This window comes from Lissotriton vulgaris, chromosome 1_1 (assembly GCF_964263255.1).
Source record: "Lissotriton vulgaris chromosome 1_1, aLisVul1.2, whole genome shotgun sequence".
Taxonomy (NCBI): domain Eukaryota; kingdom Metazoa; phylum Chordata; class Amphibia; order Caudata; family Salamandridae; genus Lissotriton; species Lissotriton vulgaris.
The window spans coordinates 567308480-567324832 of record NC_141685.1 but is presented as its reverse complement, the minus strand read 5'-3'; the positions used below and the strand labels follow the sequence as shown (position 1 = coordinate 567324832).

The following is a 16353-nucleotide window of genomic DNA, read 5'->3' as shown; positions in this document are numbered from 1 at the left end:
ATTAAATTAGGTTTTTCCGTAACAGAAGCTTGCACTGTGACATGCATCTCACTGATTCACATTTTAAGATACAGCTGATGCCTGAGAGACATCTCTTCAGGCCTGCGAGAGCTGCCTGTATTCCAGGGAATGTACTGTAAACAAGAAAGCGCTTGTCTGAAGGATCTCTGCCCCTTGCTGCCTCAAGGTGGAATGCTCCCTTTATGAATTCTCTGGCCTTTGGTTGTCGGCAGGGATTTCGATTGCAGACAGGCAGTGGATGATGTGAGGAGGTTGCGAAAACATGTTATGCCCTGCTCTTCAGATTGTTCCAAGCTAGAACATGAACTGGGAGACAATAACAAGCTTGCGTATGTTATTGAATTTTCCCTTTAAATGGTTTTTATTAAATGTTTGGATGGAGTAAGAGCTGCCAAAGTAATTCTACTTTTAATGGAACTGTTTTCAGAAGAAGAAATTCTAAAGACTTCGTATCCAATTCACATTAATTATGGGCGAAACATGGTGCATGGCTGAATGTAACGGTAAGGATCTCTTGTGTCTGCCTTTCTCCACTGAACTTTATGACTGAAAATACCTATGCTTATAATTATGATGATTTGGTAGTGTAGCATGAACATATTCTTGAATTAAATATGTGGTTGGTGCAACAGGGAGTGGTCCTTTATTCAGTGCTCACAGCCCAACCTCCTGCTTCCATTGCAGAAGCTCGAATAGGAGCTGGTGCCAGGCACCTTCTGGTTCTGGAGAAACCAGGGCAGACTGGGAGAATTGGTGGGGCTTTCCTCATTGGGGATAAATAAACAAGACACTCAAATCTGACAACCTCTCTAAAAAGAATGGAGTTCTTGACAGATACAGGACTGGAGGAGTGGGCCTAAGGGCAGGATGGTCATGCCAGGCTACATAATAACACCACAGTGCACCGGTCAGCTGGGCTGTAGGTAAAGAAGTGAGAAAGTAGTAGATGAAGAAGGGAGTAAGCTAAATAACTGAAAATCTGAAATAATCCCCAATGAATAATGTGACATTATAGATTATGATTCACAACCTTATTTGTGTTGAATGAAGGTTGTTTAGATTACAATCACCGTGTCTTGTTGCCCAAGTGTGGACAGCACTATAATATAACATAAGTCCTCTTTATCTAATTAATACACAGTAAAAGAAATTCCAATATATAAAAAATTTCGCCATCAAAATAGCTAGATGGTTTTAAAAACTTTTTAATATGGTAATATCGATTAACTCTGAGAATATTCAGAACCGTAATAATGAATATATCTGGCATAATGTAAGAAACGAGCTACAAATGCAGGGAACAATAAAGTTTTATGTGCTCTAAACATCTTGGGCTTGGAAAGAAAAACGGACTCGCACGCATGATTAACGCGATTACGTGACAGTCCTAAGAACCTAGGGATCACGTGTATGATTTACGTGATTTAAAAGCGACGGCTTGCGCTAGACGAACTTCTTGCTAGATTTCTAATGGTGATCGGACTGACGCCTAAGAAGCATCCCGGGAATACGTGCCATCCATAAAAATAAGGTAAGCACCTAATAGGGTCAGCTAAAAACGTGCTAAATGTGTTGGCCGATATGGGACCGAACAACCATAGTGTTAAAACTCAATATTTTAATATCGTGTAGGTAAACGTAGCAAAACATGGAGTGAAGCTTAACGGCATCACTCGGCCCACGGGGGTTTGTTTAAATATACCAATTATTATCAAATATATCTGCCGTAGCAAACAGCGTGCATATGAATACGGCGCCGTTTCTGAAACAAACATGTTTTCTTATGCAGCTACTAGCGTTTACTACCCGGGTGCACAAAGACAACTAAGATACACAGACCTTCCATATAAATCAGGTAAGCACTCTTGGGGAATTTATGAGTTTATATTAAACATGGGAAAGAATGCAAACGACTAAAAAATATACATGTATATATTTTGCAGAATCAGAAGCAGGAAGGATATCCGTTTTTATACACAAGATTGTCGCCTCATAATAATATCCTGAGGTAAAAAGTTGTCAACTGTGTGCCATGTAATGAAAGGTACTTTAAGTATAAAAAGCCGGAAAATAAAACAAATAATTCATTATTTTTTAAATAGGATTTCGTATGAATAATCGAAAATGAGTGTACAAATCTGAATTACACCGCCTTTTGAAATCTCCCATTGTTTTTAAACATTGAGGTAATATATATATATATAAAAAAAACTTTTTGACTAAATAAAAGTCATATCTTTAACATCAACAGAACTAGGATCCAATAAAGTTTTTGTACCTCCTTATACCCAATAGGAAATCAGGAAATAGTGAAATTTCAAATAACGATCCCCAGACAGAAAAATAATTGATACATCTCACCATAGATGAGATTGCATGGGTGAGTAGTGAGTAGATGTGACTACATGCGTTTTGGATGGTCTGAAAGAGTGCCAAAGAAGCTGGGGTAGCATTGACCAGTTAAAAGAGGAAGATAATTAAATGTGTATATATAAAAACAAGTATTTGTTTGTTCATGCTTTATCAATAGGGCATAGGGGACAAAGTTGTCAATTGTTATGAACTTTGGGAACTATACAATGGAAATCTGTAGATGATAGTTTATACTGTATGTAGAGCAAAAATCTTCAGATGGCGCTTACCCTAAAAGGAACATATTGAATCCTATAAAAATATGTGATTTATGTCTTAGAAATCAAATGACAACCAACAGTTTGAAAAGGTGAGTTGTACCTTAGTTGGTAAGCAAGGTCATGAAAACCTGATAGTTTTTCTACATAAGAAAGGCCCTAGTGACAACGTTGGGAACCATGTAAACATCATGTATAGGTCTCAAAGTGTGGATCTAGTTCTACAACTTTTTTGATGACAATGAGATGTAAATTTATAATATGTTGATTGTAGGCTAAAGGCTATATTTTTTATTTGTTTATTAGGTGATAAGTAAAACAAAGGTTTCCCTATGGGGAGTATTATTTCCTGCTCCTAGATCAGGACTCAAACTGACAGACACCAATCACACCATTTGTTTTGTGGAACTGGAGAACACTTACCAAAAAGGAACATACCCAAACAAATTATGAATTAAAAAAGTGTACAATTTATTATAAAAAAATATACAAAGATATCAATGAATTATCAATTAAAAACATGTACATCACAAATAAAAAACACAGTTAAAACCGCCTAATGTGGGCGTGGAGAAATTAATCAAAGGAGACACTAATATCTGTCTTTGTCATATCATTTCGGACCCTCGTTTGTCAACAATAGGAGGAATATTATTCCTTTAGACCAGATTGGTTGTTGGCAACGCCGAATATGACTTAGGGATTGGCGTCGACGCGTTTCGGAAGCATCAAATGATAATGGCTTCCTTCCTCAGGACAGTTTGTATATGTATTCTCCACACGTTAAATATCAAACCTAATGCACAAATAAAATACAATACAATGCAACTATTAGATCCACATATAGTTTTATGTCAGTGCCACATTTTTTCACATTTCTTTATCTTCTCCTTATCATCACAAGGAATAATTTTACTCCCCTCTCTAAGTATATACTCGAGTTTCAACCCTGAGGTATAATAACCGAAGCCAGCTATATGTGCCCACAGACAATCTATTAGTATTCCTCAATTATATATATTTGTTAAAACTCAACGGGGGCCTATTTGTAATCACAAGGGGTATTATGTACAGGGATCAGTCTCTTTTTTTAGGCATTATATAGTATTACCACATTATCTATCAATAAATCGTTGGGAAAAATTCTTACACACAGAAACAGCATGTCCCATATTTCTGTCATTGTGGTTTCCAAAAAGCACATATTATTCCCAAAGGTGTCAGACATAAATCTTGCAACATACTCCAAAAAAAACCTTTGTGTTGCCAATTATTCTAAAACATTGTGCCAAATTTTGACCTTCTGGTTAGTGTTGTCCACATTCTCTTATCATATATACACCCACACCACTCAGATATCACTCATACGTTTTAATATATATGGTTACTAACCGTGATGGTTATATTGCCAGTGGTGATCTACCAAATGTGTAGTATTCCTCTGGTTTTCGCCTGTAGTAACATCAAGCTTCTACAATCCTATCTGCAATTAGGAGGGATATAATATTAAATATTTGGGTATGGTTTGCCCTGACCGTATTATTTTATTATTAAGCGCTGTGTTTATTTACCTCGATGTATAAGAAGGCGCTTTTGTTCCACAACCAGTCTGTTTGAAGATAAATCCAAAACGGACTTTGCACAATCCTGCATAAATTACAGAAAGTTAATTAGTTGCTTGCCTCTCGCTTGTTAGTCGATGGCTGCATGGGTCTCGTGGATGTATTATCCGGTTTGTATCACAAGGAAATTACCTTGTTTATTGCACAAATGGGCGTGATCAATTTGGTGCCTCCCCTTTATTCTTAGCGCTGTGTTTTGCTGCAATAATATTATAAAAAACAGCGTTTCGCTTAGTTAAAGGAATACATCATCTAACTTCTATTCCTCAACTGTGTTTTGTGCTAATTATTAATTCTTACCTAAAGTAGCGGATCCGATTTCCGAAATGGGGGTTCTGTTTTGCAGCCGGGTAGTGTCATACACGTGGCTGCGTAAGAAATATACAAAAGCGTAGTGGCTTAGTTATTTTGTATGCTTGAATTGCAGGATCTAGTTAATCTATTCGCTACACGATTGTAGCTTAGTTAGATAATAACTAAGCTTTCTAATAATAATAATAGCGCGGTTCCCGTGGTCGGTTTCTTACCTAATGTAGGCACACGGCTGGTTTTCCCGGAACTGCTCTGCGTGGCGTCTTTTCAATCACCGCTTCGTTTGTTGATATGTCGACTACCCTCGTTACGGTCGTCGCTTTTAAAGCTCGTCATGCGGTCACGTGATTTATAGAAGAATCTTTACAGCGGACCCGAACCGCTAGGTTTTTTTTGCATTTTGCGAGTTTATAGTAGCAACCGAAAACTTTATTGCTCACATTATAAAGCGGGCATTATTTATCCCCCATTTTTATTGTTTATTCCGTATTTATAGATATATATTATTATTAGATACCCTATTTTGACAAGGATACAGAGTGCAAGCAAAAAAACATTAAACTTTAAAAACTTTATTGTTCACTTGTCAAACATCATTCTCTGAATCACCTAAGCCCTATAGATATTATTTTAGTTTTATGTAAAGCCATATACAGAGTGTGGAGAAAACCATAGATACTGTCCTGAGGAAGGAGGCTATAATCATACAAGGCTTCCGAAACGCGTCGACGCAACTTTAAAGTGTTAAATTTGGTGTTGCCAACAAACATATTGGTTATAAGGAAAGAAAATCCTTCCCAGTGTTGTCAAACAGGGGTCTGAATTGACAAGATTAAGATAAATATTAATGTCTTTTCCCATCATTTCTCCATTTCCACATTAGGTGGTTTTTTATTGCATATTGAATGTGTTTTTAATTAGAATTGCATAGGAATTCATATGTTTTTTATTCGAAATAAAATGTATATTTTTATATAGATATTGTTTTTTTTCCTTTCTGGTGAGTGTTCCCCGAGCTTAATGTTGAATGAACAGTTGAATGAGTGATGTTAACTGAGTGAGACAGGTCTCTGAATTCCGTTTGGTTTTGAGATTATTGGATCTCCCACAGAGAAAACATTTTTCTTTACTTAATAGTATATTGGTGCTCGATTTCCCCACTCTTTGGATTTCTACTTCTGCATTGAAATGTGGCACAATTTTATACTGGAAAACCTAGATAGAAGAAATGTGTACGTGTGTCCATATGGTGATTAGTCCTGCACACTAAAAACTCCAATTATTCAAAGAATGGGATTTAGGGACTCTACTTAATTTTGTACTTGGGCTCGTTCGTGAGAAATGGACTTGTCGGAGTAATGGTTAACAAATCGCTGCAGACTGTTGACCTACAGTCCTATTTCAGAAAGATTAAAGGTTGGTAAAAACAGAGCAATCCAAGAAAAGGAAATATAGGATTCCATTAGTGAGAAGAATGGTAGGAATGTGGCTGGCCATAATCTTCTTCCAGAAGACTTAAATAACGTATTGATGGATGATTGGGTACCAGTTGTGACCTGTGTTCCCATTTGGGTGCATGCCTGACTGCCCGCCAAGACACCCTTTTATCATCATGCACATTGAAGTTGGGAGCCTGCACCCAGTACACTTAAGCTGCAGAGTAACTGAAACCCTGTTTGATACAACGCAGTTTCTGCGACCTGTGCACTATGTAGCCATAAGTGCATAAGTGAACACACCATTCAGGTAAAGGAAAAGTCTTATTTATTCCAATACTGCTCCTCTCTCCACCACAGTAAGATCAGATCTCTACACAACATTCTAAGGTACACTCACGGTAACTGGAGCTTACCAAATGTAACTCAGGAGAAGGGGGGTGGAATATACCATTACCAAATGAGCAGGGTGAGGGTTATGAATAAGTACAATGTGATTTACAGTGTCAACACCAATGGATTAAATACAAGTACTTATTAAACTGTAGGGAATGTAACACATACCTCAAGTGGCATTGGACAGAATGCCTCTTCTCTCAAACCTGCATGGTGGAGGAACTGTTTTTCATGCTTCTGAGGGTCCAGTGTTCATTCATATGATAATTGGGAAGGACAAACTGTAAAAGAGAAAGTATAACGCAAAGAGATTCTTTAGTAAATTGAAAGCTTGCGGTGACTAGTTCTGCACTAGCGTATGTGACCTAAATCCTTTAATCTAACATGTCCAACTACATGCTTTATTAGCCTCGTTCATCAAAGTGAAAAATGGGTGTGCAAATGTTTTTAGGCACCAAAGTGACATTGCAAATTCTTTGACCTTCTGTTGCTCTGTTTGTTTTGAATTGACTTAACGTGTGTGCTTTTGTCCATTTTGAACTGTTTAAATGTAAAACAGCCCGAGGAATTTGTATGACCACAGACTCAAAACTTTATATGCAATGAGTTCAAAACAAGCGTATTCCTGATATCCATCTCTCAGAGGGCCTGGTATAAAGAGCCAAACACAGCGGCCATTTTCTTACTTACAATGCCATATGAGGAGAACTTACCAGTATTATGAATGGAAACAATGTATTTGATAAACCGACAAATTGAGAGGACGTAGCAAAATGGGTATTGAGCCATCCTGCATAGTTAAGCTGTTCTGACTTAATTTATTAGTCACAAACAGGTTGCATTTGCTGCAGAGATCTCTGCATCCTAGACGGGATAAATACAGTAAAATTGACCCGGGGCAGTGTTCCAATAAGTGCCTCAGGGACGTAAGTGGCATATGCACCCACTTCTTACACTCCTGGAGCACTTTGGATCTTAAGGAGGGGCTCTCCAAGCATTTGCGTCAATTTACGGATTGAATAGGCTAGATTGTCTTGTTCTGCGCTGGTGGCATCCACTGTAAAGGAGCACCACTGCAAGACCAGGAACAAAAGTTTTATGTGTAGTAAGGGCTCAGGAGGGTTAATCCATTTCCCTCAGAGATCTGCTAATCACAGATTTGCTTTGTCATAAATAACTTTAGGGTGTTGACGTACCCGATGGGGAGCGTTGTGTGTACCCAGCTGGTCAATGGTTTGTATGCTTGTAAAATAGCCCCATGGGTTAATGTATTTCTTGCTGGTATACTGGTGTAACGTGCAGGTAGTACATTTCAATGCTGGTAAAATGGTTGGTGCAGCTGCTACTTGTAAATTGCAAATGCTTAAGTTTGATTTTTTTTTTTAACTCCTTATTTTGATTTTCAAAGGTTGATAAAATGGTTACTTTTATAAGAGGTAGCAATTAAATCAATTCAGTTTGTGTTGTGTGTGATATCAAATATGTGTACATCTGCTTCCATAGCATACATACATACATACAGACCTGAAAAAGAGAAACACTTTACATCTGGGTTCATGAAGTGGAAATGAAAAACAATCTTTTTTTACCCTGATGGGCTGCTGAGCTTGGAGATTAGGTGTAGTCTTATTTAGCTGGACCCCTTTACCTTCAGACACCTTCTTCGAGTCAGGGCCCAACTCCGATGAAATGAATCTTTGCAATGAGGCATTTGAACTCAGGCGGTGGTTGAAGGAGCTAAGCCACTCCCAAATGTCCTGGTATGGCTTCACACAGCACACACTGAAGGAGTGCAGGTGCCGTTCATGTTCTAGTCTCGACACACTGCATTAGGACACACTTAGGAGGATTTGTTTGAACTCTCGCATATGGGCCTGTTGATTGATATGCTACATCATGACTTTTCCCTTGGAGGAAACAATGGTGCTTGTTAATACTGAAGAACAACTTCTGGCTTCAGGATAGGGTACAGCAGCCTCTACCCACAATGTTTTGAATTCCTCCTACTAGACTTTGCATATTAACCTTATCAAAATCAAACTACTTTTGTACAGGATTACATTTAAGAGAGTTATCTAAATATCCCAAAAAGAATTTATTGTGGCAGGCGTTAGTCCATAATATCTGCATCATGCCAAAGAATGAGAAAATCCATCAAAAAGAATGTTAGGAAGTGAACTTTTAGATTTCTAATATAAAGGCAGGTTAAAAGATCTAAAGCATGTCAACCTGGTCAAGAAGTATTCTAGAGTGACGCCCCTGTATCTTTATATAAGAATTTCTAAGGTGAACCTAACTTGCTGCTCATTACCAATACCACATTTCTATCTATTACTTTGATCATACCTCCACACACATATACTCAGGGCAGTGCAGATAAATATCAACTATTTGATGGTCAGGTCGATTTGCGCTAAATAATGTTCCAAATTCTACAGTTTTTCCACTCTGAAGGTTGAAGTTGTAGAAGACCTACTTATACTCCTGTTGTTTCTACAATAATTCTACTTTGGTCATCACCATTACCATACACAGTAGAAGCAGTTTGTTTTCTTGCGCAATCTCATTGTAGTTTATGACTAGTGTCTGTTCTGCACACAGCCTAGGAAAGTGTACACACATTAATTCTGTTAAAGCAGATAGAGAAAAAATATCAGAGGAAACTCTGGTTGTTACTGAATGTATGACAGAAAAATATAATTCCCAAGTCTTGTTCATAAGTTATTATTTATACCTGGAGAACACCCCACCATCTGTGAATAGTAACGGAATATAACTGTATTAAACTGTGGCTCTAAAATATTTACCAAGATATAGTCCAATATCTTTAATTGGTTCACAGATTACCTACATGATAGAGGTTGTATAAAAGCGTTATCACTATATGGCATTGCTTCAAATGAATACAAACATGTGTGAATGCAATATAACTAGGCTATGCCAATAGTCTTCCATTAGCAGTGCACATGGAATAAACCGGGAAGGCCTTTAACTTGGTCAGTTGTGTTGCCTCTGGAAAATATTACAAGAATTTGAGGATTACAAGAAGCATGATTTAAACAATTCCGCTTTTGTATCGATTCCCTAATAGTATGATTTTGGTTAATTGATTGCTGACTGAAGAAGTGATTGAAAGAGGCATCAGCAGGTATCCCTACTCTCAACCATATTGTTCAATATTTATATCATACCCCGTTCTCAAAAATAGGAGGAAATACAGGTTTTATGTAATTTTCTTGGATGGTGTTACAGAGAAAGTTGGTGATATATTCACAAACTGGACTGGACAATCACTGGACAGTTTAGTTAGCTAATTCAGAGAGATGAATTCCCCAGGGTGAAGGAAGTCATTAGTGAATTTGCTAAAATATCCGATTATGAAATGTATGAGAGCAAAACTGAAATGCTGACATGGAAAGCAGATTATAAATCACCTCCAGTTGAATCAGAGATTAAATACTTGGGGATCAGTTACAAATAGCACTGCCTTTTAGTCCAGGTTAATTTGTCCTTGGCTAGTAGGCAAATTAGGGTAATCTTGATAACATGGACTAGCATGCCATTCACTTTGATAAGGAGAATTTTTCTGAAGGAATTTATAATCCCCATATTTAATGTACTTTTTGGGGTCATCCATCTATGAATCGTAATAAGAGCAAGGAAGTGCGAGACATAATCAGTGTTCCTTTATCTTGAGGCATACGGTTATCATCGAGGCCAATGAAACAGTCAGTATGTAAATGGAGTTGAGCTCTCATTGTTGTAACTGTATTGTTGATATATTCACATTAAACATATCAGAGCTCTGATTACAAATATATCTTAGGGGAAGAGTCATATTAGTTGGAAGCTATGAGGAGCCCATCGTTCATCAGAGGGCAATTAAAGAAATGCTTTTCTCCTAAGTATTTTAAAGATAGATTAAAAGTCCTCCAATGCAAGTTGAAATTATGGAATGATATTAGACGCAAGATGTCAGTCAAAAGCATGGTTACAATCAGCCATTGTGGCACTCTCCTAGTAAGAGCGAAAGCTTTCAAGAACCACTTAGTAAACCTATTGGTACCAAAGGTGAATAGGAAAGTGAATCCATTTCATGTACGTAAATTCTAAATTTAAATATTAGCAACTATTACATTGTACTAATTTATTGACCCCGGAGGAGGGAGCATGGTGGCGCAAGGCTTTGGGGATGCACTTGCTACAGAATAAAATTTGAGCAGGAGTGATCAAAGTGGCACACTTTACTGAAAACATCAATGAAGAAAGTTGGGAAAGACATTTTCCCACATCTGAGGTTAGAGTAGGCTACCAATACCCTACTGATCTTCTATCCAAAACTGTTGAGTTTTCTGAACACTAGAAAAGGCACATTCTCTCCCTTAATGAATTGTACTGGACACAAGAAAACTTATCGTAGTTAAATTCTGAGAAAACAGTAGAGCGTGTTAAGAGTGGTGGTGAATGCTGACGATTTACACACATTTTTTATGTGTCCAGGCTTATAGGCACTTTGGTACAAAGATCCTAAGTTTCTCTTCAGTCTCAATCAAATAAAGCATAGAGGTGAGCGAGGTCTTTGTCATTGTTGGTAATACACTTCCTAAAAGCAAAGAATAGAAATAGTTGTTTTTATCACCTATTTCTGCAAGTGAGAATGAAAATTTGACGAAAGTAGAAGTTTGCGGATCCACCAAAAGTGGAGGATTGTTTTTTTTAATGTGATTATGATCTGTTCACAAGACAGATATATGGTAAGAAACCTAAAGTCTGTTTTTTGATATCTGGTTAAACAATGACTTGTTGAATAGTTTGACTCTATGACAACCCCAAGTCCCTGGTCTTTTACAGTGATGCTTTCCTCAGTTTCAGGGCCCTCATTACATACAAGATGAAGACTGCATAGCTTAAACTGGCCCTGCTTCACCAACTTATGTCCTTTTAGAAGCAAACTTGAGAACTACCCTCCTGGCTCTTGCCATTTCCATCTCTACTGAGGCAAAGCTCTGCAGACCCGCTTTCCTACCTCCACTGAATCAAGTCCTCTGTGCAGCAGGATACCACATTAAAGGTCTTCACAAATAAGACAGATCACACTGACTATCCAGTCCTACCCCTTCCAGCCCCACCCACTCACCACCACTCACAACTCTACCCCTCCCCCCTCACTGCCTGGCCCTCTACGCAAGCCTCACCCCTGCCTACTTTCCCATTATAAGCAAACTATCTTAATGCAATATCTCTGCTCTTCATCTCCTCTATCCCACTTCTTCCCTTATGCATAGTAAATCTTTCACTGTGTTTTGCACTGCCCTGCTTTGTAGATGGTTTTGCACCACGCGAGTCATATACACATATAAATACATATGTGCTATTTTACATCTTTGTTCCTTTTATAGGGTTCAGTCAGGAACGGCAACATCAAAATCAATGTCTTTCTTGCCCACAAAAGTAGTAGGTTCTCCAAGGCATTTCTCTTAAAATCTATGCTCAGTGAGTCAGCTATTGCATCAGAAAAATGTAGGTCTTTAACAGAGGAAATGCCCACCATTGTCTACTCATTCTAATTCTTGAAGCAAGAAACTGTCTAGTCTTCTTTCAGTTCGGTCTCTACCTACATCTGACTTTGCTCTATTTGTCCTTAAATACAATCCTCTAACCCTCCACCCGCATGTAGTATATTGTGGTTTCTCGGGAAAACTGGAGAAAAAAAAACAATCAAATCATCTGTACATACACCGTCCGAAAGCTACCGAAAGTGACTTTCTAGAGCGCACCCCTTTCAGCTGATAAAATAATTAAGCCAGTCTCTCTTTACTTTTTAGTTTAACTCTGTTTTATCGACATTTATTCAGTTTACATATACACCCACCTACAATCCGTGGTCGGTCGGAGCGCTTAATTGGTGTAATAATTGCAATAGGTGTTTTTCACAAAACTAACTATCCTGCCTCACCCTGCCCTCCATCTCCCCTTCTGCAGCATCTGTCTTGCTTTACTTTAGAATTCAGACTATCATGGGTCTCAAGCCCAGGGCATCTCTTCACCTCCAGTGGGTTTGGGTGTACCTCCTCCATGCCACACCCAGTCATAGTACGCATGTACACAAATGGTTGAACACCATTGAAAGAGCACAACAAATATCTTTCTTACACAAAGCAAACAATAACAACGCTGAATATAATAGATACATTCTACTTTTTTTTTGGCACTACAGTTTAGAGTTATGCTTTACAGAGTTGTATTTGGCCCCCAGGCTTTGACATGTTATGGGGGAGCACCATTTCTCATACATTTGACACTCCAGAAGCTCAGACCAACATGCAATATAGAGGACAGCTTTACTACATTACTATTTGCCAGCAACTATTAATCTGGCAATATAAAGTACAAAATAGAACAATTTGTCTCTATGCTTTGTGGTGGAGTCAAGAATCTAAGATCCATTGTCTGTCCTAGTATGTGGGTGATATAGACAAGAATCTTCTCCGAGTATCCTTGGAGAATTGAACATAAAATAAACTTATGAAGTCTATCCATTGAGGCACGGGGCATCGGGGACACTCGCATTTTTACTGCTCCACTTACCAACTTTGTCTGGTATATCTATACTACTATTATAAAGAGAGAACTTGCACCTTTAGGCAAGGTAAGCTCGGGAACCACAGCGCCAATCTACACACCCGATACACCGTTAAAATCGGCAGGGTGTGTAGATGGTCATAGGCTTTAACATTTTTAAAAATAAACGTTATATAAAAAGTTACATTTTTACAAAAAGTAGTTCCCCCAAAGTAGCGCCGGCCGTGACTGTGCGTCGTCACGTCAGGAGCAGGGGAGGAGCCCGGTCCCAGGAGCGGCGGACATGGCGCGCAGGGGAGGAGCGGTGAACAGGCCAGCGGCGGAGTGGAGAGGCGGATATGGCGCGGGGAGGAGTGGCGGCGGACAGGTGGTGAGTGGCAGAGCGGCAGAGCGGAGAAATATGGACCGGCGGTGTGAGCAGCAGAGGCAAGGTAAGAATCCGGGGCAGACAGGGTCGGGCGGGGGGGGGGGCACGGGCTGCTGGGGAATGTCAGGGCAGGCGGGGGTAGGGGAAGCCAGCATTTCAGGTTTGCGTGCTCTCCCGCCCCAGCCCCCGCCCGCCACAACATTGTCCGGGACACAGACAATGTCGTGGCGGGCGGGGGCCTGGGCGGGAGAGCACGCGAACCTGAAATGCAGCCCCCAGCCCCCTTCTACCCCAGGCAACGCTGGGGCGGGCTGCTAGTTGCAATGATAAAAGGAGACATGTTACTGAAGTCTGTATTGGAAAGCCCCAGGGTAATGATGGGCTGGTCACTTTTTGAGCAATTCGGAGCCTGGCGTACTGAGATCATTTGTTTGCCCAATTAATCAGATCATTTCCTTGTGCCTCAAAAAGAAAAGTTGGGGATCAAAGGTATATTAGGGCCCAAAAGTAAATGGAATAGGATGTAATTGATTGTAGGCAAATAAAATCCCTGGTAAGGATGTACTTGATGATAGTTAATAAAAACATTTAAACGTTAATGAATATGAGATAGAGATTAGTCGGAACGGATCACAGAACACTTGAGAGGGTGCATGAAGGAATCGGGGGTCAGGGACAGCCCTTGACAAAGGACTGATTGTGATCCGAAAGGCATTGGGAATACGGGGCCTGGATGAATGCATTGATCTGAATTTATAAACATAATGAAATAATAAACATGATTTGAACAGAAACAAGTTGGTAAAGACAATTTTCTATCAGTCCAGCAAGATATAGTCATGTTAAAGATTGACAAGAATGGTTTAAGAGGGAGACCCTGTGTACCCAACAAGGAGTGCTGCTGAATGGAGACACTTCTGAGAAGGATATGTGCATAGATACAGAGATTATGTTACAACATCTCCCAGGGGCTATACCTAGTTCCAGTGGACACGCCACTTCTCTATGGAAACCCATTAACACATTTGGAAGTTGGGGAGGGCGCAACCCAGTCAGAGAAGCAGTAGCAAAATATATGCTCACCTGAGGTTTATTATGGGCATAAATGAGATTAAAAATTCCTGCATCAGTTTCTTAAATAAAAGATGCAGACACAAAGGTTGACATTGAAAATTGGCCATGGGTAATCATTGTTGTCATATTGACAAACCTGGTTAGTGAGACTGGGAAATATTGCAGTTGTTTGTGCCGTTTAATGCGTTCATCTAATTTGTGATAATAATGTAGTTTAAAGCATCTAAATCAAACATGGATGAGGGAAACTCAATATTTAACTGAGTTGATGTCTCACAAATTATTAAAGTTTAATCCTCCAGCAAATAGCTTGTACTTTGTCAGATTTTAGGTTCTTGAGCGTGAAACACATTATTTACTTTGTTCTTCAATTGCTTAGTGCCGGTCTAAAATTTGGGGTAAGCACCATACGATCACCAGCAAAGACCTTTACTTAAATGGATATCCCTTCCATGTTAACTGGTGTAATTGGTTTATGCACAGGAAATTTCCTAAAACATGGTTCATAGTCCTAGTGCTAAATGATAACCCTGCCAAGTTCTATGTTGAATGCTGAACCAGTCAGTGAGATCTATTATTATGAATTTTGCCCCAACACCCATCTTCATCAGTATCTCCCATTGCATGGGATAGACCATGATATTCAGCTGAAGGCTTGATTAGCAGCCAAAAACCAAAGGTTGCAACAGGTTCTTGAATCACTTTTCCTCACTTGCACAGACACGTAGCAAGGATTTTCCATCTTGAGGAACAGCTACCTCTGTGGTATTCCAACACAGTAGGGTCCGAATAAATGAAGTCGTTTCTTGGAAAATGACTAGAAAGATGGGGTGTCTGAGAACATTACCTTGGTCACCTTGGAAGTTTGTCCTGAAGTCCATCCTGCCCTGCAACCTTACTAACTGGAAAATAACTCATGGCCTTCTCAATAACCTTCATTCTGACGTTCATTTCAAGCTGCTCAAAGTTTCTCTGAAGAACAGGCGTCTGCAGGCATCCATTCTGGAGGTCGCTGCAGGAGTTGTCAGATTCTTGTAGTCACACGCATTGCAGATGGAACTCCTCGCGGTTGTAGTAGGGAGTGCCTTGTTGGCAGGCATCGGGGCTGCGGTGCAGCAGTGCGGTGTGCGGTGCCCTCAGGTCACGGTGCAGGCAGCGGCTCGTGACGTCATCCAGCGGCATCGGTGAGAGCAGGGCTGCTGTGCTCGCAGGTCACAGTGCAAGCTGCGGCATTGTTGGTGTGGAGGCGCTGTCATCGACTGACAAAATGTAGTCAATGGCGCGGCAATGGTAGGCCAAGGCTGCAGTGCAGAGTGAGAGCGATCCATCATGTAACTTACGAGCTGTGCTGTGGCATCAAGGTCGGCGTGGAGCATCGTTGTCAGGGAAACCAGGGCGGTGGCATGAAGCAAGGTGGTGCGACGTGCGGTGCCCACAGGTCAAGGTGCAAGCAGTGGCTTAGTGATGGCATCAGACATAGTCTTTGGTGAGACCAGGGTTGTGGTGCAAAGTGCAGCGATGCCCTCTGCGGAGCCTTCAGGACACGGAGCCGGTAGTGCCGTCCTCGTCAGCGTTGGGTTGTTTTTTCTTCATTTGCAGCACAAAACACACAGTTCTCAGTGCTGGTAGCAAATGAACTTGAAGTATTTGCTGTTCCTGAGACTTCCTGAACAGGGGGCAAGTTTTACGTCAAGTCCTTGGAGAAACTCAAACAAAGAAGTTGCTGAAAGTTCAGTCCAGTCCTTTCTCTGCCCAAGTCAGAAGCAGCCACTGCAGGCCAACACAGCAAAACACACAGCTTCTCCAGCTCATCTAATTGGCAGGTTTCTGAGTCTAAAAGAGTTCTAAGGTCCTGGGATCTGGGCCCCAACATTTATACAACATTTTCCTTTGTTCTCTTGTGACGGAGAGTC

At 40.0% G+C, this 16353-nt stretch overlaps 1 protein-coding gene and 1 long non-coding RNA gene across 2 annotated transcripts in view; one reads left to right on the top strand and one right to left on the bottom strand.

Annotated features, from left to right (window-relative positions):
- LRRC8D (leucine rich repeat containing 8 VRAC subunit D) overlaps positions 1 to 16353 on the top strand; it is a 439662-nt gene that overhangs the window by 346674 nt on the left and 76635 nt on the right. The gene's annotated exons all lie outside the window — the stretch shown is intronic.
- LOC147747493 (uncharacterized) overlaps positions 1 to 16353 on the bottom strand; it is a 106687-nt gene that overhangs the window by 61888 nt on the left and 28446 nt on the right. Inside the window, exon 2 of the long non-coding RNA XR_015308298.1 lies at positions 6586 to 6698. This is a non-coding gene — a long non-coding RNA (uncharacterized LOC147747493). The remainder of the gene's footprint in view (positions 1 to 6585; positions 6699 to 16353) is intronic.